Below are 23,107 nucleotides of genomic sequence, written 5' to 3'. Positions count from 1 at the left end.
TGTGGATATAAAGCAGATGAATCTTTAAACTTTTTAATCTCAGTAAATTATGCTCAGTGAACAGTAAGTAATGACATTTTCGAGAAGTTTCTTTGTTTGAATTGTGCGAGTGAAGCTTTTTGATATGACTATTTAAAAAATACATGCCTAGATCAATTGGGGGTAAATTTGGAAGGAAAATATCAGATGTGCCTTCGGATTTTTCCTGATTCCTTGAAATCTGGGTATGGTTCTGATCTGTGAGGCAGGGCACAGGAGCTGGGTTGTCCTTTGTTGTTAAAAAGGGGGAAAGGGAGTTAGTCTAAACATTAATAAGGAGCTGTGAAAGTTCACATTTCAAGTGTGCTCAGAGTTTTGAAATTTGTGGAGATTCATCAGTGCAATAAATGGGTGATTATTCCTCACTGATATTATATAAACAAGCCTGGCACTGTAGGTGAATACATTATTAGTGTACACTTGAACGTTTTGTGAATTTAATCTGTATTTAACAAAGCAACCCAGCAATTGGAAATTAAGGACCTCCTATTACATGCTGTGTATACTCTACCCCAGTGTCTTTTCCACGTGTTCAATGTAAAGACAAAATGCGTTAGGCAGCATTTTTGTTAGGTGTTTTTATTTTACGTAACAGCACTTCTGGCTATCGCCAAGGAGTTGCTTGTTCTTTTCTATATGTCTTGTTTACTTATAAGCAATATCATACTTCAGCAGCAATACCGATGTGGAACAGACTTTTCGCACCTTCCCCTGCCCCCTACCCCCCAGCCTTGATCCCCTTTGCAGTAGTTCCTGCTGTTAAAATGGGCTTTACAGGTATTGTCTTTCTTCTGTTACACTGTACATTTTCTCGAAGGTGTTTGTGTGTGTGTGTGTGTGTGTGTGTTTCCTTTATTACATAATGCAAGACATTGCTAGATTGGGAAAAAACTCAGCTTTATAGACTTTTCAGTATCTGTACTTTCGTATAACTTGCCTGGGAGAGTTTGTTCATTGTTATGTTGCAGGAGACTGAGTTACAATACTCAGAAGTCTCCTACAAGTTTAAATGTAACACGTTGTATTTACAATGAAAGAAAGAAGATTAACATGTTGAAAAAAATAGATGGAGAACATTAGTAAAATAAAACGGATTGGATTTAACTGCATTTTTCTGGGTTTTTAAAAAAGTTTTTCAACGGGGAAAAATACAACACAGTTGAATCCTATTTTAATGTAAAGCATTGCCAGAAAATGACCATTCTGGTGCAAAAGTAAATGTGATAGTAGAATTTGTGTAAATCATGATGGAATTTATTTGCTGGCCTGTGGAAGTAATTTCTCCTGAGTTACTAAATTAGGTACAGTTAATGTAAAATATGCATACACACATCTAGATACTGCAAAACTAACTTTAAAATGTTTTATTGTGATATTCCTAGTTTTACCTAGAAAGTTTTAATGTGAAATAATGAACACATGCTAACACACTACTTCTAGAGGTTTAAATTTCTGGTTTGGTTGGTGAGGGGTTGTGTTATAAATCACAGCAAGTTATGCTCCAAAAACTTTGTGAGCAGCTTCTAAATCCAGAGTCAAATTTTGTCTGATAGCATGCCTGAAGTGTAAAATCTAATATATGAAGTAACAGAAAGTTTAGCTTAAAAACTTAAAACATTATAAATTTGGCTTTTGATCGCAGTCACTAAATTAACATTTTCCTTCATTAAGAAATCTATTGTCTGTATGAACATACAATGAAGTCATGTTTCTATCAGATAAATCAGCATTCTGTATTCATAAGTATAAAGTATAAAGTTTAAAATTTATAGATACTCTATTCTATTTTTAAATGCCAAACCAGTAGATTAATGTTTCTTCTTTATATTTACGTCCATAAATAAATGGTTAGTTACTTTTCCTGAGACTAGAAAAGGTGAAGGATATTAAGTATTCTCCATTATGCCATTTTTATTTTTAACAGCCCTCAGGAGTAAAGTGTCTCTAATCTTCATACTTGGAGGGCTTTATGTTTTCTGTTTGTTTGCAAACATATCATGAATAAGTGCAATTATAAAGCTTAACTGTTTTGTAATTTTGTATCTTAGATTTTACTCCATAGAACTGTTGAACTCCCAGTTACCCATTTCAGTGCAGTAAACCAATTCATTCTTCATTCAAAATACAAGTTCTTGCTTTGTAGTTGGCATTTTTAATGACCATTAGACATTAATATTTCATGTTTTAGTAGTGCAGTATGTGATACATATTGTTATACACTTGAATAAAAGTTACAAACGTATTTATAAAATACTTTCACTTACCTGAAAAGAAAAAAAACCCCTAAACATATTGTAAAACACTTTCAGTTTATCAAGAAAACATCACGTCTAGTAAAAATAGCTTTATTCCTCAATAGATTCCACTGCATGTTTTAAAACTTTAGAAATGAAACAGGAGTGTTTTGTTTTGTCTTGTGGGTTGTTTTTTTTTTAGCAAGCATTTCATTCATATAAACTAAGCACTTTGTTCTATATGTTCTAAATTCCAGCAATGAGATAAATAAATTGCTGCATTGGATGGAACATAATTATCAAATTTTGGCAGAACTTCAGTGAACTCTGCCATGAAAGATTAATGTGCACAGTGCACTCTTAGATTCTAAAGTAACCGAGTAAGATAAGGGGAGTGCATAACAGGCTCAAACCTTTGTGGTTTAGAGAAAATAGAAAACGATGGGCAAATGTTAACTTTTGGTATAAACTGCTAATGATAATGTTTTGTCATCTGGGTGATAAAAACTACAGGAGAAGACAAGAAAATCCAATTTAACACAAATTCTCTCCATTTCTTTCTTGCTCTGCTTCCCGGTTTTCTGTATTAGAATAGCCACGATTGCTCTGTATTCTTACGAAAAGGAAAACGTAGCAGGCAGATTACTTGCAGTATCCAGTAATGTAATGCGCTAATGAAATCCCTGCATATCAGCATGTCATATGTGGTTTTCCACTACAATTATAATTTTGGTTTGTGATTATGCTACAGTGATTTCAGGATACAAGTAAAATTGCTCGGGCTGGATGAAGGCTACATGTAGTCACAGTAGTGTTTGTTATTACTCCCTCTCTCTTCTTTCTGTACCAAACCCTGATAGTTTGAAACATTTACTTCAAATGACAAATTGTGGTTATAATCACAAAATCATATTCCTCTTGGCTTTTAAATAATTATTGCACCCAAATAATGGTTTTAATTGAGAACAAAGATGCATTGTCCTGCCAGTCAAGCTCCCTTGGCAGGACCAATTGGAATGCAAAGACTTTTTAGTATTTTCAGTCAGTTCGCTATAGGAGAGAACGGGCACGACATCAGCCCTGCTCTGGAAAAAACGGCTACAGCTTTGTCAGCGGTACCCTGCTCCCCGGAGTAATGCCTCGCCTCTCCTGCTCAGACTCCCTAGCACCCTGTACCTAAGACTAGGTGTTTTCCCTTCTACAGATGTGTGCAGCCCCAAGCACCAGCCCCTGGCCCCAGAGGTGATTTTCAGTGGGTCTCAGGGATGGCAGCACGATGGGCAGGGTCTGACATGGCTGCAGGCGTGCGGTCTGCCTGACTGGCTGGTTATGGGAGTACAGCTCCAGTGCACCCAAAATGCCTGGAATCAGAGGGAATTAGACAGGGAGGATGCATCCATGGTGGATTTTTCCTCTCTGTTTGTTTGCTCCTTGCTTCCAGACCATTAACCTGCTGCTAAGTGTGTGTTCAACTTAGTGTTTTAAAATGGCAGATATCCAGGAACTTGGATATATTTCATGACTTCAAAGACATTTCTGCTCTCCTTCCCAGTCACATCCTTAAGCTCATGATGACAGAGTTATGAGTGGGATAGTTAAAGAGGTATAAGGGCAAGGGGCTGATCTAGGGCCTGTTGCGATCAGCAGAGAGAATCCCCCTGACTCTGTGGCTTTTTGGATCCAGCATCCTGTGACCTGGCTGCTCCTGGACGCCAAAAGCTGCCTCTTCCCCCTTAGTTCCTAACGGCACTAGCATCATTGGCTTTGCCATCTTCTTCAAGGAGCTTAAATGTCTTCATTGGCACTCCTTGAAGAGGAAGTTTTACCAAATAGAAGGGCTGGACATGTCTTCCTTGTGTTGTAAAGGAGCAGACACCAGAGTGCTTATTTTACCCATTTGCAGTCTTTTCCCTTGTCCTTCCCCGATTCTAAAGATGATTCTTGTGGCTGACCTTGGTTATATCAATTCATATCACCATTTCAAGCAGGGTTCAGAAAGTGCAGCTACTTGTCTTCTAGTGTATCCCTATCTAAAAGCCTCATTACATAGTTTATGTCCAAGATGAAGTGCATTTACATTCTACGTCTATTATTTTGATAATTAGACACGATTTTCTTTCAGTAAGGTTGATTTCAGGATAACTTCATCTTCAAACAAAAAAAGTATATTTTTATCTTTTGTAGAGTACCATAGAGTGCTTCAGTCTTTGTTTGCCCTGTAAGTGGTTTTGGTTGGAAAACCTTTAACAAGTTGTATTCAGAGTGTGAATGTATTTTGAAGTAGATCACAATACTTTTTTCTTTTAGGTTTAAGAAACTCACAAAAATGAACTTTTTTTTTTTTTAGCAATCTAAAATTTTTACCACAGATAACAAAAGAATAGGGGGAGGGGTATTATGCCTTCTTTGCATGGATAATAAATATATTTGCAATGTGAAATCGGGTTATGATTTTACAGCAGCAGGGCTATGGACTGTTAACATATTCAAAGTCTTAAAATATGAGAAATATTTTTGCAAATGTTACATTTATGACCTAGTGAACACCCCCTACATTATTCTAATGCATAGTAGATTCAATGTTTAAATGCCTACCAGGTGTCACATGGGAGGTTCTGAGATGACAAAAAAAAAAGGTGCGTTAAAGGAAATCTTGCTGTACCCTCTCTGCTGACCTGGAGAGTCCTGCCTGCTGCAGAAGCAGCAGCTCTCCTGGGTGGTGTGAGACAGCGGCACTGGGACCCTTCTGCGCCTCGGTGCAACTGTGCGTAGCGGCGGGGAGGGAGCGGTGGGGAGGGCAGAAGTGAAGCCAAGGTCCTTGCAACTGTACAGATCAGCTGTTGTTCTGTCTGGTAAAGAGGAGTGTAGCGGCTGTCTTGGGATCCCAGGCTGAGGTCTGCTTTGAGTCTTTCTCAGAGCAGGACGAGTTTCTTCCAGCTGCAATCCCAGAGCCTTTGGCAGCATGTAGTGAAGTTACGTGGGCAGCACACTGGGAGAGGGCTCAGTCCTGTGAGGGATCCTCTGTGGCTTCATGAGTTACTGCAAAACTTAAGTCTTGAATTAAAGGCAGAAAATATGAGACAGGTGAATGTGGTTTTTTAGATGTATAATGGTGTGGAAGCTTTTCTTTCAAGCATAGTATCTGATTAACAGATTAAATTATGCTAAAGTGATGTTTGGGGCTTTTTTAGTTACCTGCACATTGTGCAGGTCAGCATAGCAAATTATACTAAAATATAATCTATAAAATAGTGTATTTTACATTTTGCAAAGTTACAGAGTGGTGTCCATTTCTGGTGTCTGTCCCTGGGCACGCCAGGTCTCCCAATGGCTGAGCATTTGTAATGCTCAACCTTTCCATTCCACTATGATATACAAAATTTTGCATGTCAACATTACACTCTTCCAAAATACTGAAAGAGTGTTGTAAAGAAGAAAAGGATTCCACAGACATCTGAAACTTTTTTTTGCGTGTGTGTGTTTGTGTCAGAAATAAGAAACAGCGATGTAAAAAAGCTGTTACATTTGGGTGGGGCAAGGGGGAGTAGGAGAGGAAGGTTAAATTTAGAAAATCCAACTTAGTCGTGTAACTCACAATGTTTCCAACCTATGAAAATATTTATGACAGGATTCAAATACTGTTAGGCTGACAGATCACAGTTGAAATTGCATTTTGTAATCTCAGAGCGTGGCTGAAGAAGCAGAGTATTTAACTATAATATTCCTGCATTAATAGTAGGAAAGAAACAAATATTGGGATTCCAAATACTTACAAGGTACCTCATTTGAGGGTATACATTAGTTTGCTAAATTCCAGTTCCCAGAGTGATAATCATGATTGCTAACGCATATCTTTTATGACTTTCAGAGCAAGAGAAGCCAACTTTAGGAGCATGCATATTGTGATATCCTCAGTGGTAAGTACCCTAACTGCAATCAGGTTTATTACATTTTTGTAGAGTAGAGGCATTTTCAAGACCACACTTGCTGCAGCTTAGTCACACAACAGCTTCAAATGTCATTCTGGAATAATAGGGTAGTAATGTGATATACTCTATAATGAAAATCAGTGTAAAGCACAGGTGGTTGCTAGCATTTGTGTGGTCAGATATAAAAGCTTCACTATGGGTACACGCTACTGCTTTCCCACTTGAGGAAAGTATAATTAAAAGTGGTTTCCAGATGTGCTGGCACACATCTGCCGTTTTTAAAAGTGAATTTTGCAAATACAAACTGAACTGTGTTGCATTCATCATTATAAAGCTGTTGATGGTTTTTCTGGTAATAAAAAGGTTGGAAGCATCAATACCCCCACTGTAAAACTGAGGTGTCTTCAGACAGCAGACAGTAGCAGTTTATGTTCATATTGTGTTTGGATTTTCTGTGAGTAGTTCATAGCTGTGCTGTGGCAAATACACAAAATCTACCTGGACAAAAATTAGCATTTAAGTCATGAAGACATGAGAGTTGACTCCTTGCTAGTGATTTTATTTGCTACCAGATAATGCAGCGAATTTGGGCTTTTTTGTTTGATCATTTTCAGTGCAGTGAAATAAATGCTACCCTAAAAAAAGAAACTCTGTATTTACAGGCTTACATAATGCATCCTTAGTTGGACTATGTGGAAAACAAAAATTAGAACAAAATTCAGAAAAGGTGCTAGGCTTTAAAATATTGTTGAGAGGACACTACAGATCTTTTGATTTCACTAAATATAGGGGTTTAGGACAAACTCTAGTAGTCCTAATAACTACTTGATTTAGTTAGAACTAATATTTCCTCTGGAAATATTGTTATTAAAATAAAATCCCTGTTTCAGAAGAAGGTTTTTGCAACTCCAGAAGTTTTAGTTACTGCTGCTGTTGGGAAGAATGCTGTGCCTGCCATCTTCCTAATGATGCTTCTTCTAGCACTGCGCCAATTATTGATACCTATGTCTTCTGGTTAATTTTGGAAAAAATGAAGGCTGGGACCTACTAGCCTGAGCGTCGTGGACTATTGAGCAGGCTACTAAATAATAAGAGAAGATTTTTTAAGATACTATTTGCAATACTGTCTGACCTTTGGATGTATTTCCTTTACTGGAAATAGTCACATCTGCAGATGTGACTCATAGCATTCCTTGTCAAGTGAGAGTCTAATCTTTAATGTTTTATTTTAGGGAAATACTGACACTGAGTAAATTAAATGTTTTCTGGGTTTCCTCTTAGTTGGACTTTTCTGCATAGAAGTTGCTTTTTCCATTTAAATCTCTCTGTTGTGACTAAGCAGAATTGAAACCTTCTTTTGAAGTGTGTAAGTATTGGAATACTTTGCAGAAGATTGAGTTCATCAAAAAAGCAGATGCTCAGATCAAATAATTTTTAATATAAAACTTAACATGTACTTCATGCTTAAATTTTTTATTAGCTTCTCTATAAGAAACATTGTAAGTTGTTACAAAGGCATTGACAGATTCAGTGAGGGATTCAAAATGCAGCCTGGGTAGTAAAGATAGCAAACAGCCCTACGTGGTGGCCGGTGGCCTTTTCTGTAATAATGTAATAACTTGGTAAGGTTCTAACATTGGTAAACGAGAGTGTTCTGGCTTTAACATTTTCACGTCTCTGAGATAGAGGGTTCAGATCAGCACATGTCATCTGATTTGTGCCTGGGGCATCTTGAAGATACAATGAAACAGATGATAATCAATAAGCAGGATATTAATAATCTCACAGTGAAAATGCTGATTTCAGCAATACTGACTGTTATTATAGCAGACTTTTTTTTTTCTTACATTGTAATGACTGGGTATATTATAAATTTTCTATCTTGATATAAAGACTTCAAATTTGTGCTAGCAGTGACTGTTTTACAAGTATGTATTTACTAACACATGCACATACATCTGATATTAAATCACTGTTTGCCCAGAAGGTAGGATTTTAGCACCCAACTGTTATTAGTCTTTTTTAATTTTTTTCCTGGCAAAATGCCATTCGACATCAAACTTAAAAATGTCTACAAAAATACAGACATTCATATGTGAAAATGTGCAAAATGAACACTACGTAGGCACTTCGCTCAGTCTGTTGCAATTAAGGTTTGTTAGTGGTCAGTGCCCTGAAATGTCTACTCATGTCAGATACCAGTCCTGGCCAAACCCACAAACTAGATCACAGTTTTGTACGTAGCCTTTTTGTATAAAGGGTCGATTTTCACAGAAGCTCAGATGGGCTAGACAAAATAAGTAGCCTACCAGAAAAATAGATTATTTAAATATTGCAGAGGTTATGACCTCGGTAACTACAGATTTATGAGTGCTTGTTAATTAATCTTATTCTTATTAGTTGAAAAGTAAAATACTGACCTGACTGGGGAGGTGTCAAGAAGTCTCCTGGGGCTGTGCATCAAGGGGCATGAAGAAGGCAGCTTATTGGACAGCAAAGACCTTACCTTGATTGATAGATGCAGAAGACAACCCACATATCACATAACCCACAACAGGACATATCTCCCCTCAAGTGCAACAAACCTGTCCAGTCTTCTTAAAAGTGCTGAGGCAATACTCTTCTGTGGTATAAACCCATACCAGACACTGAGTACAATTTTGTGAAGCCAGTGAGTTGGTGACTGTGAGTAGTGAAATTGTTAAGTATATATGATACCTTTGCTGGTATTTATTGCCAATTTTGCAAGGACATCCTTTTCTGAACATTCATGTCCTTGGTTTTGGTAGTATTCCAGAGCTCAACAAGTGCAGTGTACCCTCTTTCACCCAGATAAAGTTTGAAAACCCCTGCTTTATATTGCATTTAGAACATTCTATTTAGAATATTTTTTTTGCCTCGGGCCTTGAGTTGTTGTTTTTAATACTTTCTTGTAAATCATGATCATTGCCAGCATTTCTTATGTCTTCCAGATATCTATTCTTCACCCTGATTTCAAGGCTTCTGTCTGTGTCTTCACGATTAGTTGTTGTAAGAAAATGATCTGTTATATTAGAAATTGTTGACTAAGGCCTTGGGAAGAGTAAGCCACAGAAAAAGGAGGACACCAGTAATAAGACAATTTTTTAAAAAATATATCCCTAATGATGAAAAAATTCAAGAAGGAAAGAGAAAGATACATTCAAAATATTTCTAAAGAATTCCTCAAAAATTTTCATGAAATAACTTTACAGAACTTGAAGATGGATCAGAAATAATTGTAATGTGTGTCAATAATTTTCTTAAGTTTAAGTACTTTATACTGTCTGAAACAGTAAAGAAAGATAAAATATCAATTATTTTATAAATAAAGATCAGAGGGAAGCTGAATCATATCAACTTAAATATTTAATATCAGTAATTTTTAAATATTTCGTTTTCATTTGCTTTTCTACACACCTTTGTCAGTCTTTGGGGGAAGAACAAAAAAAGTAATTTTTAACTTTAAACCAGAACTTTTTCATCTTGAAACTAACTAAATAGAATATCTGAGCAATTTAAAAACACTCTCTGCTTTTTTAAATGACAAATTAATTGACACATTTCCTTGAAAATATCTTTGCTTTTAATGATCCAGCCTTTTCTGAGGGAAAATTGTCTAAAATATTTCCTGCTAACTGTATCATGTGACAAACATATTCTGTATTTTGTACTTTAATCTTTGCACTTGTGGTTTTGTTCAATGTGAAACTTTAACAAATTATCAATTTAATCCTTGAGTTTTCTTGTTCACTCTTAGAAGGAATGAAGGTTTTGGCAGAAATATATGAAAAACTTAGTTCAAAGGCTTTGGCTGTGTATAAGCCAAAATAAGATCACTGAAACCACCGACAGTTGTATGCTCAGTGACTTAATCCAAGTCGGTATGTGTTACACCATTATAAATATACCTTATATGTGACCTGTACCCAGGTGGTTATGCTGCAAATAAGCTCGAATACAGCCATGCAGTAAGTTGCTGCCCTGAGCTTTCATGTTCTTTAGGTTTTCCCCCAGTGCCTGGCAAACCTGTGCAACGTGGCTGTAACCAAAGCAGCGTGATGTACTGCAGCATGACTAGCAGCAAGACAGAGTCCTTGGGAAAACAAAGGTAGTCTCCATGGAGGCGCCATGTCCTATCATCCGGCTGTGTGATTCTAATAACTTGCCTTCTCCCAGCATCAGCATTCCACTTAACTGGGCTGAAATCCCTTGGTATTTTGCCCTTTCCTAATATCATCCTGTTGAAATGTTTCAGCGTTGTTTAAGGAAGGCTTAAAGACACAGTTCTTAATAGGGTTGTCATTCAAACTGATTATACTATTGCTTTTTAAATTTTGTATGAAGGAATATCTACCTACTCTTGGGCAGAAATGTGGGCTCTCTTCCTTCTATTCTTGTGCACTAGCACTGATGATAAATACATCCCCCTCCTCACCTATTTTCCTAACACCATTTCTATATTCTTTGCTAATCAAATGCTTTAGGACTGAGATTATTTCTGATCAGTGCTGATTCAACTACTAGAGGCACTGAAGAACGAATGTATTTAAAATATTTATTATTTGCATTTTTCTATGTTGCGACTAAGGGAGCTTTTTATTTTGAGCTGTCCAATCTCTTGTTAGGACTGGCTTCCAAGTTCAGATGATTAAAGAGATATTGTATACATCTGAGAAACAAGCTTTCGCCATTCAGGAACGGGGCATGAGTTTCTCTCTCTGTCAGTATTTCAGTTTAAATCCATGTCTGTACAGTGAGTGTGATTGCTGTTGACAGACACTCCCTGCTTAATTGCGAGTGTATTGATAGTCTGGAGTGCCACAGCCTGCTCTGAGCATTGTACAGCAAGAAGGAGGCAGAGTACGCTTATGATAATCAGAGGTCTTGAAGATCTGATTTACAAGGAAAGTTTGAACGGAGTCATTAGCCCAATGTGTTAGGAAAGACAAGAACAACTGGTGTTGCCTTGTGGAGGCATGGTGGACTAGATGATACCTTGTGTTCTATTCAACCTGTCTTTCATCATTTCCCCCACTCTCCTATTACTTGACCCCCACCCACCCCCAACACAGAGCTTTTTAACATTTCAGGGAGAATTTGTACACAGAGCTTCTCATTATTAAGCTTGTAAAGAGCTGGTCAAAAAAATTTAACTTACTTCTTTGATAATATTTCGTGTCTGGCAAAGTGATTTGTCAGGTAAGAGCTACTTTAGTGGATGACATTTGGGAAAAGAAGTCCTTCAGCCTTTATTATGGCTCATTTTTGCAGTACTATCTTCTGGTACAGTACCTGAATACCTGTGTTGCTTTGTGAAATCAGAAGGAACAACCATCCTGGAGCTCTCAGTCCAGAGGAAAATTGTCTGTGTTCCATATTTTCTCCTTAGGTCCCTTGTTCCCAGAGGCATCTGAAAGATGCCACTGAAAATTCAATGGGAGAGCCCCACCTCAGTAAAGCTTAAAGGGGAGTACTTACTAGCAAATTGTGGACGGGGGGGGTGGGCGTGGGGGGGAGAGAAAAAAAAAAAGGTAAGAAAAAGAAAAAAAAAAAAAAGAAAAAACAACCCAGAACTCAAAACCCTAAAAATTATAACTTATTTCAGCTTCAGGATAGCAGCTTCCTAAATGGCTAAGAAAGAGCCTAAAGGAAGATCCCATACTTAGAGGACAGTTGGAGATAAATTGGAGTTTGAGCATTGTGGTAATTTTGTTTGGATTTTACTTTAGTCTTTTCTTACCACTAAAAGAAACAGATGTATAAAATGCTGAGAATGTGTCTCTAATGCTAAACAAATCATTTTGCACTTACAAAAGATGAGTACATGGAGTCTGTGTTTTGCCAATGAATCCAGTAACATACTATGAATAAGCCTGGAGAACATGCAAATGACAAACTCTTGATAAAAAAAATGGTAAACTGCAGTCTTGCTATGCAAGCTAGAGCTGCAGTAAACTGCTGTATCTTCCTTTAAAAGATGATGGATATTGGACACAATGACAAATGCATCAATTACCATCAAAGTTATACAGGTAGAAAGGTAATTTCTTGTCAAAAGTGTTGAAAGTGACTTTGATATGAACTGAGTTTATAGGGCAGAATGTGTTTCATCTCATAACATGGTGAAAAACACCTGTGTTTCCTCCTGAGCAACCAAGTACCTTACTCATTGAGTGCTGACTGTTTACCTCAATGCTCTACAAGGGAAGCTTGTAGCCCCTGTCTGCCAGGAAACTCTCAAACAGGAGAGCAAACATAGGCTGGAGACAAAATACACTGGGACATCCAAAACAAGTCTTTTAGAACAAATAGAAAACATCAACAAAAACAGATGGAGTAAGGGAGCAGAAAGTGTGTTGGAGATGTTTGTTGTCTGAAGAAAATGAAGAAAATCCCAGTTTGTGGTGGTCTGCATATGAGTGAAAAAAGAAAATCCAGCTGTGTGGAACACAGGAAAGAAGGTGATAAAGTAAAACAAGAACATAATTCGTGATGGAGTAAAAGCCATGTGGTCTGAAAATATAGCAAGGTTGTGGGCAAGGTAAGGGTTCTAGAAAGAAAATTTAGGTAGAAGCAGATTTCCATAATACATCCAAAAATACTAGGAAGTGTGAGGAAATTGAGTAGATGAGTACTAAAATCATACTTACTAAACTGTTTTCAAAGGCATATGGAACTCTTTACAATTAAAGACACATCTAGATAACGTTAAAAGACAACCAACTGATCACCGTCATTCCTGGTCCATAGTTGGAGGTAAGTTTGGTAAGATTCATCTGGTTGCAGATGTATAGTAGTACCACAGTATGTCAAGAGGAATCTTGAAAAAGAGATTTGCTAGTCAGTGTTTACTTTTAAGCAGTGTAATCTACCTGAGTGGTGTGGACTTTGAAAATCCACTCTTCTTTTTATCTTCTGAGATACAAAAGTTTTCATTCCCTTTGGTTTGGTTTAAGAAAAGAAGGAGGGGAGAGAAAAAAATCCCAAACCACAAATCTTTGCACACATTAGAAACAGACAAACTTCTCTTTCTGCAGCATTTCTCCCATCCACTTTTAGGTTGCAGGGGAGAGCATACTTGCCTATTTCTTTCCATAAACTGCTTGACCCCTTATCTGCTGCAGTCCTCCCAAGTTTTCCCAGGGTGTGCCTACAGAATTTTACTGCTGAACTCAACGCACTGGGTTTTTCTGTGTGTGCAGGTTTTAGACAATGCGTTTGATGTTGGTTGTACCATGTTCTTTTCTGGTATGTGATTGGGCTGATGAGGAGCTGAAGAACATGTATTTGAACACCTTAAAGTTGATAAATGAGTTTGAAATAATGATAGGGACAATGTAGGAATTAAGCAGTATCCAGCCTTTCTGCTAACTTCCATGCTGGGCTTGTACTTCACTCCAAGTATTATTCATCTTCTAAGCACAAAACAACTGGGTTTTTTTTGTGGTAAACTGTTATTTTTGTATTACTTTTAAAAATTAAGAATCTGGCAAGGAGAATTGTTGTTGCCAAAAATCCCACAGAGAATCTGTGTCACAGGAACTAGAACTTAAGAATCTGAGCTTGCAGTGAGAATTGAAGGAAACTCCGACACTATCTCTGCAATAGATGTCAGACTTGTGATGAGATTGTGGAAATCGAGGAGCAGAAAAGGAAGAAAATAGGAGTCTGCTGTGACCTAAGTTATCAAAAAGGGAGGAAGAAGGAACACCATAAGAGGTGGATAATAATTATAAAGATTTCAAAGCATACCCAAATCAAATCTCTGTGTTCTCTGACATTTTGCCTGTTACAAACAAATACAACATTCCAGCTGAGAAGTGTATGTTGAAAAATCTGGTTTAAGCTGAATTAATTTGGTAGAGTGTGTTCATGAGTAATGACCCAGTAAGCAGCGAGGAATCTATGATGCAGCCTAAAAAATTAACTCACAGTTTTATGGTAGCATGGGAGGCTGTTGATGTACAGCTATCAGATCAGAATAACTGACAGATTAAATTAGAAGTGAAACTGCTGCTTTACTTCATCTGTGAGGTGACACTTCCGGAAAAAAAAGTATCAAACAAGATTTTTGGTGGTAAGAACCCCAAATATGCTTTTGTTTTCCCAAACCTCAAGTTAAATGTCAGTATTGCTTCCACACATATAATTTTTGAAATGTTCTGGAGTGAATTGTGTCATCTCACAGAACATCTTCAAGTTAGGCTGAAGTCATTTTCTTCATTATACACAACATGAGTAGTGAGGTATGTCTGGGAACAGAAGAACACAGCTTTCAACATGATATATAGGAAATCTTGAAAAAGATTTACGAAACAGAAGGGGACAAGGCCTTTGAGAAGGGGAGGCATCAGGGCCCATTATCCTAGAACTACAGTACTAGTTCAGCAGTTTTCTGTTTGTTTCTTCAGTCATGTACACTCTTTTCTGTTTTTCTTCTTGATAGCTATACATACTCAAAACCTCACAGTTAAAACAAGAAAACAGACTCTGAATTTTTTGTTCTGTTGATTCTGTAACAATTTATCTTCTATCAGCAGTTTAATATGATACCACAAAAGTTAGCAAAATGGACTGTATAAGATGGTGTGGACCATACCCTAGTGGAAAACACGCCAGAATAAAGTTCAAAAGATTTATTTCCAACATGTTACTTTAGAAGAAGTTAGGAAAAAATGGTGGTCTTGTTATACAGATGTCTTTTCATTTATTTATTTGGGTCCATTGATGGTGAAACACTTCAGTCTTTACCCCTGAGAACACCAAAGTGGTGACAAAGGGATTTGCACCACCTTATTAACAGCAAGCAAACAAAAATCCTAACTGAAGTTCAGATGGACTTCAGCCTGAAATTAAGTTATTAAATAAAAGCTTACCATGTGGGTTTCTCATTTTTTTTTTCCATGATTTTTTTTGTTTTCCTCTGTCACTTATTAGTTTAGCTACTGCACTTTCTTCTGTTTTATTTTTCTTTAGAGCTTTTCCTTCAGGACAGGGCACTCAAAACGCTGCAATATAGCCCTGTTGCACCAGAAGGCTGTGCAGGCATCACACATGGGCTACTTCCATTGACTACCTCTTAATTTTGAAAACCAATTGGGAAGTTGCTTTTCTGGGTTTTGAAACTCTCCATTGTTTGCTGTAATACCACTTTGGGACATCTCAGGTTTTTTCCCAGAGTCACTTCTGCTTTCATTTGGGTCAGTTCTGCTCAGTCCCTTCCTATTTCTTATTCCCAGTGTTACTCTTGCCTCTTCTTCCTTGTTGGAAACACAGAGTAACCTTTGCATCACACGTTCACTGGACACTTTTCTATGTTTATTAGCCTTGGTTGCTTTTATAACATTTTTGCTAATACCAGTTATGAGGTCTAGTGTTTAAAAAAAGAGGTGGCATCATGTCTTAAGGTTCTTCTGTTCAATTAAGTTATTCCAAGTTTATATTTATCTAGGTGATTAAATGACATCCTTGTGTGTTTTTCTTACAGAGCAGTGCTTTAGCTCAGCTAGGTCTGCCTTTACCCATGCAGCAAGGTATTTCCTAACAGTTTTACTCTTATAGTTTAGTTGTAGCTTCTGAAGAATTTCCTGTGGTTTCTGTGATAGAGTCCACTTACTGTGCCCTCAGTGGAGGCAAATAGAAGCAGAAATTAATAATCATTTGTCGGAATACTTTTATTTTGTGATATGGTTCTCAAGCACCCATTCTTGGAGAGCCTGGGGGCTATTTCCATCATCTAATGTAGAAAGACAGTTCAGAAAAAGAGGTAATTGAAATTTCCCTCTGGGAGAGCCCCTCTCTGCTCATTGATGGACATGGAAACATGTCTCAACTGAAGTAAGTTAGGTACCAAAAGTCAAGCTACAGGAAAATCATTGCCCTTTGTTTTGAGCTCTTGTAGTGTGGGTTATTAAGCCTGAGTAAACTAGAGGAGGATTCTCCTAACTGGTCTGAAGCAAACTTCAAAATTCCCACCGCACTCTCTTCTCCAAGATTTGTAGTAGTGCACAGCCATCTTATCTTTTGAAATCTGCATCACTTTTTCATTATGGACAGTGCTATGTGACTCCAAACAATGATCTGTCTCCTGTATGTTAAGCTGGGAAGAACAAGTTCTGTGTCAGAGAGGCTGTATCGCCCTACAATATTTACTAAAGTCTGTACATAGCAAAATTCTCACTTATGTATCTGGAGATACGTTTTAATCAGTTTTATTCCTGGAGGCCAACTCTTAAATCATTATATATTTTATTATAAATCTAAAAAAATTTTAATATCTTATCTGAAGGACAAAGCTAAATATAGAAACTGGCTGATGCCTTTACACAGTACAGTGCTCATCATAAGGAGGATGAAAAAGCTGCAATTTTTGTGGGAGTTTGTTCCAAAAAATAACCTAGGCATATAAAATAAGAGAGTTGAAATGAAGATTGTACTCAAAGGATTGTCCTTTGCTCTTCATACAGTACATAAAGTTCATTCCTACTTTTTTTCTTCTTATTGTGAAGAGCATCCTTCAAAATCTACTGTAATGCTGTCGCGACGGAGGGAAGTCTGCTGATCACTCATATTGAGTGACTGTGTCTTCCCTCCGTCGCAACATAATGCGTCATTCCAAATGCCATTCAGAAAATATATATGAAGAAATCTATTACATATCGGAGGGTGGGACTGGAGGTGAAAAACAGTCATGGTCTGAAATGCCCTTGTGTAGCTGAAGAATGGCATTTCACAGCAAGTTGGCCTCATCAGAAGCTGTGAGCACAACTATTTACAACATCTTCAGACAGCATCTCTCTCTAGGCACTATGATTCTCTGTGTCTTTGAAACAAGCTGTCACGTTACTTGAAAAGAATTATCTATAATTTCATTACTGTGATATGAAAAATTTATTTAAAGAAGCAATTTTTCTTTAGGTCTGCAGGTGGAAGGTGAAGCCAAACAAAACTGACAGGTGCACGTTGGGGTATAATAATGCATTATAAACTGCAATTGCAAAATGATGAGGAAAACCATATAAAAATGTGGAAGCAGCAGGTAAAGTAGATTCTTGGAAAATTATTGAGCCAGTGAGGTCTAGAAATTTATTGTTTCAGCAGTGTTTCCTCTATTTTTGTCTCATAAAAGTCAGTATTTTTGAGTTAGTTTATAATAATGGATATCCTGCGCTTATTATATGGACTGCCTGTTGGAAGTAAAATCAGCACACATTTTGGGAATTGGATTTTTACATTACAATATCATGTTCTGTAAGATGACTTTCAAATTGTGCAGTGTTTATACTTACAGGTACAGTAATTGGGTGATCGGGCAGTAGATAGAACTTGTAGCTGTACTATACTGAGTTTCAATAAATCCTACAGCAATAATGAAAACTGATCTGCTTTTTCATGGCTAAACGTGGTTCTGGGATTTCAGTATGTTGAGAGTATTGGCTTCATAAGCAGCCATGTGTTTTTAATTCAGCTGTCTTAATTGCAGGAAATTTAATGATAATGAATAGTAACAATGAATAAAATAAAAAGGAAAAAAAGACAAAAGAGAACTTAGTTTCCGTCCAAAGGAAAGAAGTATTTTAGTAATAAATTGGTGTCTTTACATTGGAAAATTCATTTGCTGTCCTTCAAGCATATATGTTAACTGTTAGCAGTTGTCCTTTATTTCATTTTTGCTTTCCTTTTTATTTCTTCTTTGGTTTCCCTTTTATGGCTACAAATATCTATTTAATAATTGAAAAAACATTATGTTAACGTGTGATCCTAAACAGGAAGGCAGCTGGTGTCTTAAGAGTTTGGTAACAAGATATCAGATTTTGTCACTGCTATAAAGTCAGTAATAAACTTAGGTAAAATTTTGGCCCTGTTGAACAAGAGTTTTGCCATTGACTTCAGCAGAATTAGAATTTCATTGGTGGGGTGGGGTAAAGCAAAAGCCTTGTCAGTGTCTGTGGCAAGCAGAGGAAAGCTCTCTGGTTTGCCTCGGTGAAGGTCTGCAGCTACCTCCGGACTGCTCAGTTGCCCATGTTTAGACTGAAATGTTTGTAGTCCCTGTGTCTGTATCATAGAGCGATCCAACCTCTGCAGCTTGTACCTTACTCAGTAGGTGATCTGGTGGTTGAACAGGCAGAAAGGTGCCTAGTCTCTGTTTTGTTTGCGTCTTTTTCCCCAGAAGTGCTGGAAGGGCAACTTGGAGGAGTTGCTGCTGCTGTGCCGCCTCTGCTTTAACTTTTAGTAAGTAAGACTTCAGTCTCCCAGTTTTGTAAGATGTTAAAGAATGAAATAGCCAAGAAACAAATGTTCAGCAATTGGCACCAAATTAAACATAAGGACTTTAAAGTGTAGGATCCTAAGCCTGGAAAGCCAGCCAGTTAAAATACCAAATGATCTGATTACAAATAAAAGACAAGTTCATACTATTGCTGGGGAGCTGTTGAAGCCATTTGTTCATGGTGATTCATGGAGTCAAGGACTTTAATGGCCAACAGCAGCAGCAGCTTTCATTGGACGGATTTCATTCAAAATTTCTTTTTACATAAACTATAATCAATTAACTATAGTGCTCCTCATGTCAAACATTATAGCTAAATTAATAGCTTTACCTAACTCTGTTGGTAGAGTTATTTATGGGCTGCATATCATGGCAACTTACATAGATTTATGACAGTAATAAAAAGGTGAACTGCTTAGTGATGCAGCTTGTCTGGTAGCCATTTGTTTGCATATAGAATCAATCGAATTTCAAGAATACAAATTTGCAAAAGTCTGCAAATTCCAAGCAATGTCTGACAGTCACATTCTTAATTTTCCACAACTTAATTAAAAATATCTCTTACATTAATTTTGAAATTGACTGAAACTTCCTTTTAACTTCACTGTAATTACACTTTCAATTTAAGAAGTGTTTCTTCATAGCCATTCTTATGAAAGGTTCAGTAGCTACAAAGATGGTGTTAGAAACTTGAAATGTTTATTTACTTTTTACTCTCAATATAGTAAAATTTGAGAACCTATTTTTTAGTCCACAGCATTGTTTAAAGAACAAAGACAAAAATTAAGGGGTTGCTTGTCACACCTGCAATCCTTTAGGTTTTAAAGAACTCTCAGTGCTTAATTTCTTTTGAAATTTAAAAAAAAAAGTTAAAAAAAAAAAAAACCCAAAAAACCCCCAACTCTAGTATTTCTAAACCCTAAGGTTCTAAATTGAATCTCACCAAGTAATTTTGGGTTTCTCTGTACATACTTAAGAGTAAAGACCAGGACACTAAGGTAATAGGATTTCTGCCGTCTTTAAGTTAGTACATCTTGTTTAGTTTCCTTGTTTTGTTGTTCTTGGTGTCATGCCCTCAACTAAATGATAAAAATTAACTGGAAAGATAGGAAGGCATGTTTGTAAGCTAATGAACTTTAGCCATTTTAATTTCTTCTGCTTAATTACAACACATTATGTGCATACAAACCTGGTGTGATGCAGTACAGAAGATGGAGCCAGAGTCTTCTCAGTGGTTTTGAGTGAAGAGATGAGAGGCAATTCCATTTAAAAATTAAAAAACCACAACTTTTTACTGTGGGGGTGGTCAACATTGAAACAGGATGCTCAGAGAGGCTGTGGAGTTTCAATTCTTGGAGATACTTAAAACTCAACTGGACACAGCCCTGAGCAGCCTATTCTGGCTGACCCTACTCTGAGCAGAACTGGCCCAGGCAATCTTGAGAAGTGGCTGCCTCCTGCGTCAGCCTTCTGTGTGAGTCTGTAACACGGTCTTGGCCAATGTAAGTACTTTAAAAACTATAGGTTATTTTAAAGTAATAAGCTTTCAGAAACAGAAATGAACCAGATTCTCACACTGTATTATTTGCGCTTCCATTATAAAATATTTAGTTAATATGTGTTTAGGGTATTATTTAAAACCATTCTTAAGCTAGAAGTTGGTAATTCTGTTACTAAATTAAAAATCAGAGTGTTTTATTTTTTTTATAAACAGAAGATTCTGAAGGGTAAAACCATAGAAGTTGAAAAAGCAGAAAATTCGCAATGTTAATACCATGTTTAAAAACATATCCTGGAGGCAGAAATTAACTAGCTGAAAAATACATAAATTAGGAGCTTTTAAAATGTTGAGTTGTGCAAATCATTCATAAGATCTCTGTATGTTGACTTTCCACTCTGTTTTCGTCTTTACTTCTACTAAAAGTGTGTGTTCCCCTTGAAGCTGACCCAGTCTTTTAAGAACTTTGCTCTGCCCCTGATTCTGAAAACTCTGCCGTACCCATTTACACACATCTTGGTCAGCTAAAGATTTCAGTGGTGTTTGGCGTGCAATACGGTGATGTTGCTAATGTATTTATTTCTTGTACTGTGATGGTGCTCACAGGTTGATCCCAGAGCCCCTAGGTGCTACTCAGCACACAACAGGAGACGTTGCCTGCCCAAGGAGCCTCTCCTCAAGCACACAATCAGGATGAACTCCACAATAGTCCCCATGTATGATATTGATATCTTCCACCTTCCCTCGGCTTTCTAAGGGGCATTTTGGGGGATATCTTTCCTTGTTTTAATTACGAATTTGTAAAGAAACAGTTCTTGAAAATAAAAGGGATACCGAAGAGAGGAAAATAAATTAAGGAAGTGGTTGTATGGCAACATTTGGAACATCAGAATGAGCAGGTGGAGAAGTGTGGCTGATGCCTAGCATTTGGACACTGTATTTACATGCCAACAACTGCTTTAAAAAAGATTATAATTGTTACATACTTGCAGCAGTTGATAATGGAAAAAGTACAAAAAGTACAGCTTTTTTTTTCTTTTTTTTCCTTTTTTTTTTTTTTTTTTTTTAATTTGTAGACTGTATATGCCAATAGTTGTGGAGGTCTGGCTTCTAAAATGGTGCCTTTTTAGCTGCATCATTACCTAATGTCCTTTTCAGTAAACAAAGAAATCACAAATGTATTAAGCAGTTCTTTTACCTTTATATTAGCATTGCATTTTTAGTATTTGTTTGTTTACCTTTGGAAAAAAATACCTTTCTTTTTTTTTTTCCTGAATGATAGTTCACAATAAACTGAAACTCTGAATAACATGCATAGATATGGTTTAATATATTCATGAGTGATCAAAATACGGTACAGAAATCACATATGCTGCTTTGCTGCAACTTTCAAGGTTCAATCCATCATCCTGGAACCCAGGGGGCTGGGATTTGACATTCTGCCTAGAAACCATACTTCAGATTGGCTGGAACTGTGCCATCTTATGTTCAGGTTAAAAGAGCAGCTGTAATTTGTCTGGGTAGCACTTTAACTATGCACAGCAAATCATAAAACCCATTTTCAGTAATAAACTTGAAGATAAAATAGGTCCATTTGCTTCATTTCCTGATGCATACTAGTTTTTCATCATTTTGATACAATACCACTTGGATTTTGATCTAATAATGATGTAGATTTCTGTAACAATCTTTCTCAGATTAGCAGTTACATTTAGCATATATATACTATGTAGGAGATTTCTTTTTGGCATTTAGTGGAAGTCTTTTTCTATTGTTCTTATAAACTGAAAATATGAGAATAATTTCATAGTAGGAGTTCAGTTTATATGTGATTGCCACAATAAATAAAAACTGATTGTAGTCTTTTTCAGTGGTAAATAGCAGATGTGAAAATGCTCTATCCTGGGGTTTTTATCCCGCTTTATGTCTTAGTATGGCTTGCTTGCAAAGTAGTAGCAAACACAAATATTTCCAGCAACTCAGTGAAAGCATTGTATGAATATATATAAATATGATTTTTAATTATTGTTTTAGATTGTAATGATCTTAGATTTCAACCTTTTTGTGTGCAGCCTTGTTTGCAAGTGTGACTTTGCCTGAGGAGGAAGGTCCAACTTAACTTGGGAGGGTACGTTTTCTGTGTAACTTACTAACAAGGGAGCACCTAGGATGGACTTTCCTTCAAGGGGATGTGCCAACGAGCCCAGCTGTGAGGATCCTGACCAGAGGCAGTCACACTCACCTGTACGTGGAGGCTGTAGGCATTGTTTCAACTCCTTTTAGATGTTGAACAATTTGGATTCCAACATTGGCTTTCCTCTGATAGAATTCTGCAGAAGCTTTGTGTGAAATCAGGCCTGTACAGTGTAAAAAACAACTTAAAATGCCATTCTAGTTCTGTAGATACCTGATGGCTTGACCACTGAATCCTTCAGTACTCAGTACTTCAGTAAGCTTTTTCCAAGTGCCAGACTTCTGTTTTTATTTTTTCACAGAGCCATTTCTCTATGTGTTTCTACTAGGACCTCTCTTTCAGCTCCACAGGCCTCTCCCTTTTTTGGTATATTTTCAATGCTTAAAGTTTGCTAAGCCAAAAGGAAAACTCCATGTCACCCTTGCTAACCCCCGTCCCCCATTTCTGAGTTGAGGAATTACATTCGCAAGATACATCTTGCACCCCTGAGTGCTGCCTGTGCATCACCACTGTAGCACCAGGGAAGGTTCTTTGTCTTATCCCTTCCTTGATACCGTGGGGCTTTTTGACCCTGTTGGCAAGACAGCTTATCTGTGTTGCTGTGTTATTGCAGTTCAGCCTACCCTACTGAAAATACATTATTTCAAGATGTTTATTTCCTTTAAATGATTTAACCCTTTGAAAATGCCTCTGAATTAAGAATTTATGCGAGTATAGTTTATACTCCTATTAGACACATACTTTACTGCAGTAGCCTAGCTAGGGAAGATGAAACGTGTTTCCATATATTCCATCTTCCCCTACTGTAGTTAAATGAGAGCAGGCTGCAGGATAGCATTGTGTGTCTTGGTGGCCACACAAGCACTTTGTATTCACTGGAGACTTGGAGGTACGACAGCTGCATATAAATATGCATAGTTGGAG

General features: G+C 37.1%; 1 long non-coding RNA gene across 2 annotated transcripts in view; it reads left to right on the top strand.

Moving 5' to 3' along the window:
- Positions 1–23,107, top strand: part of LOC121083028 — a 331,847-nt gene that overhangs the window by 229,162 nt on the left and 79,578 nt on the right. For both annotated transcript variants that reach the window (XR_005826220.1, XR_005826221.1), the window contains one exon: positions 6,142–6,190. This is a non-coding gene — a long non-coding RNA (uncharacterized LOC121083028). The remainder of the gene's footprint in view (positions 1–6,141; positions 6,191–23,107) is intronic.

Source organism: Falco naumanni, chromosome 2 (assembly GCF_017639655.2).
Source record: "Falco naumanni isolate bFalNau1 chromosome 2, bFalNau1.pat, whole genome shotgun sequence".
Lineage (NCBI taxonomy): Eukaryota > Metazoa > Chordata > Aves > Falconiformes > Falconidae > Falco > Falco naumanni.
Note: the sequence above shows the minus strand (reverse complement) of the source record. Positions and strands in the feature narration are given on the sequence as shown.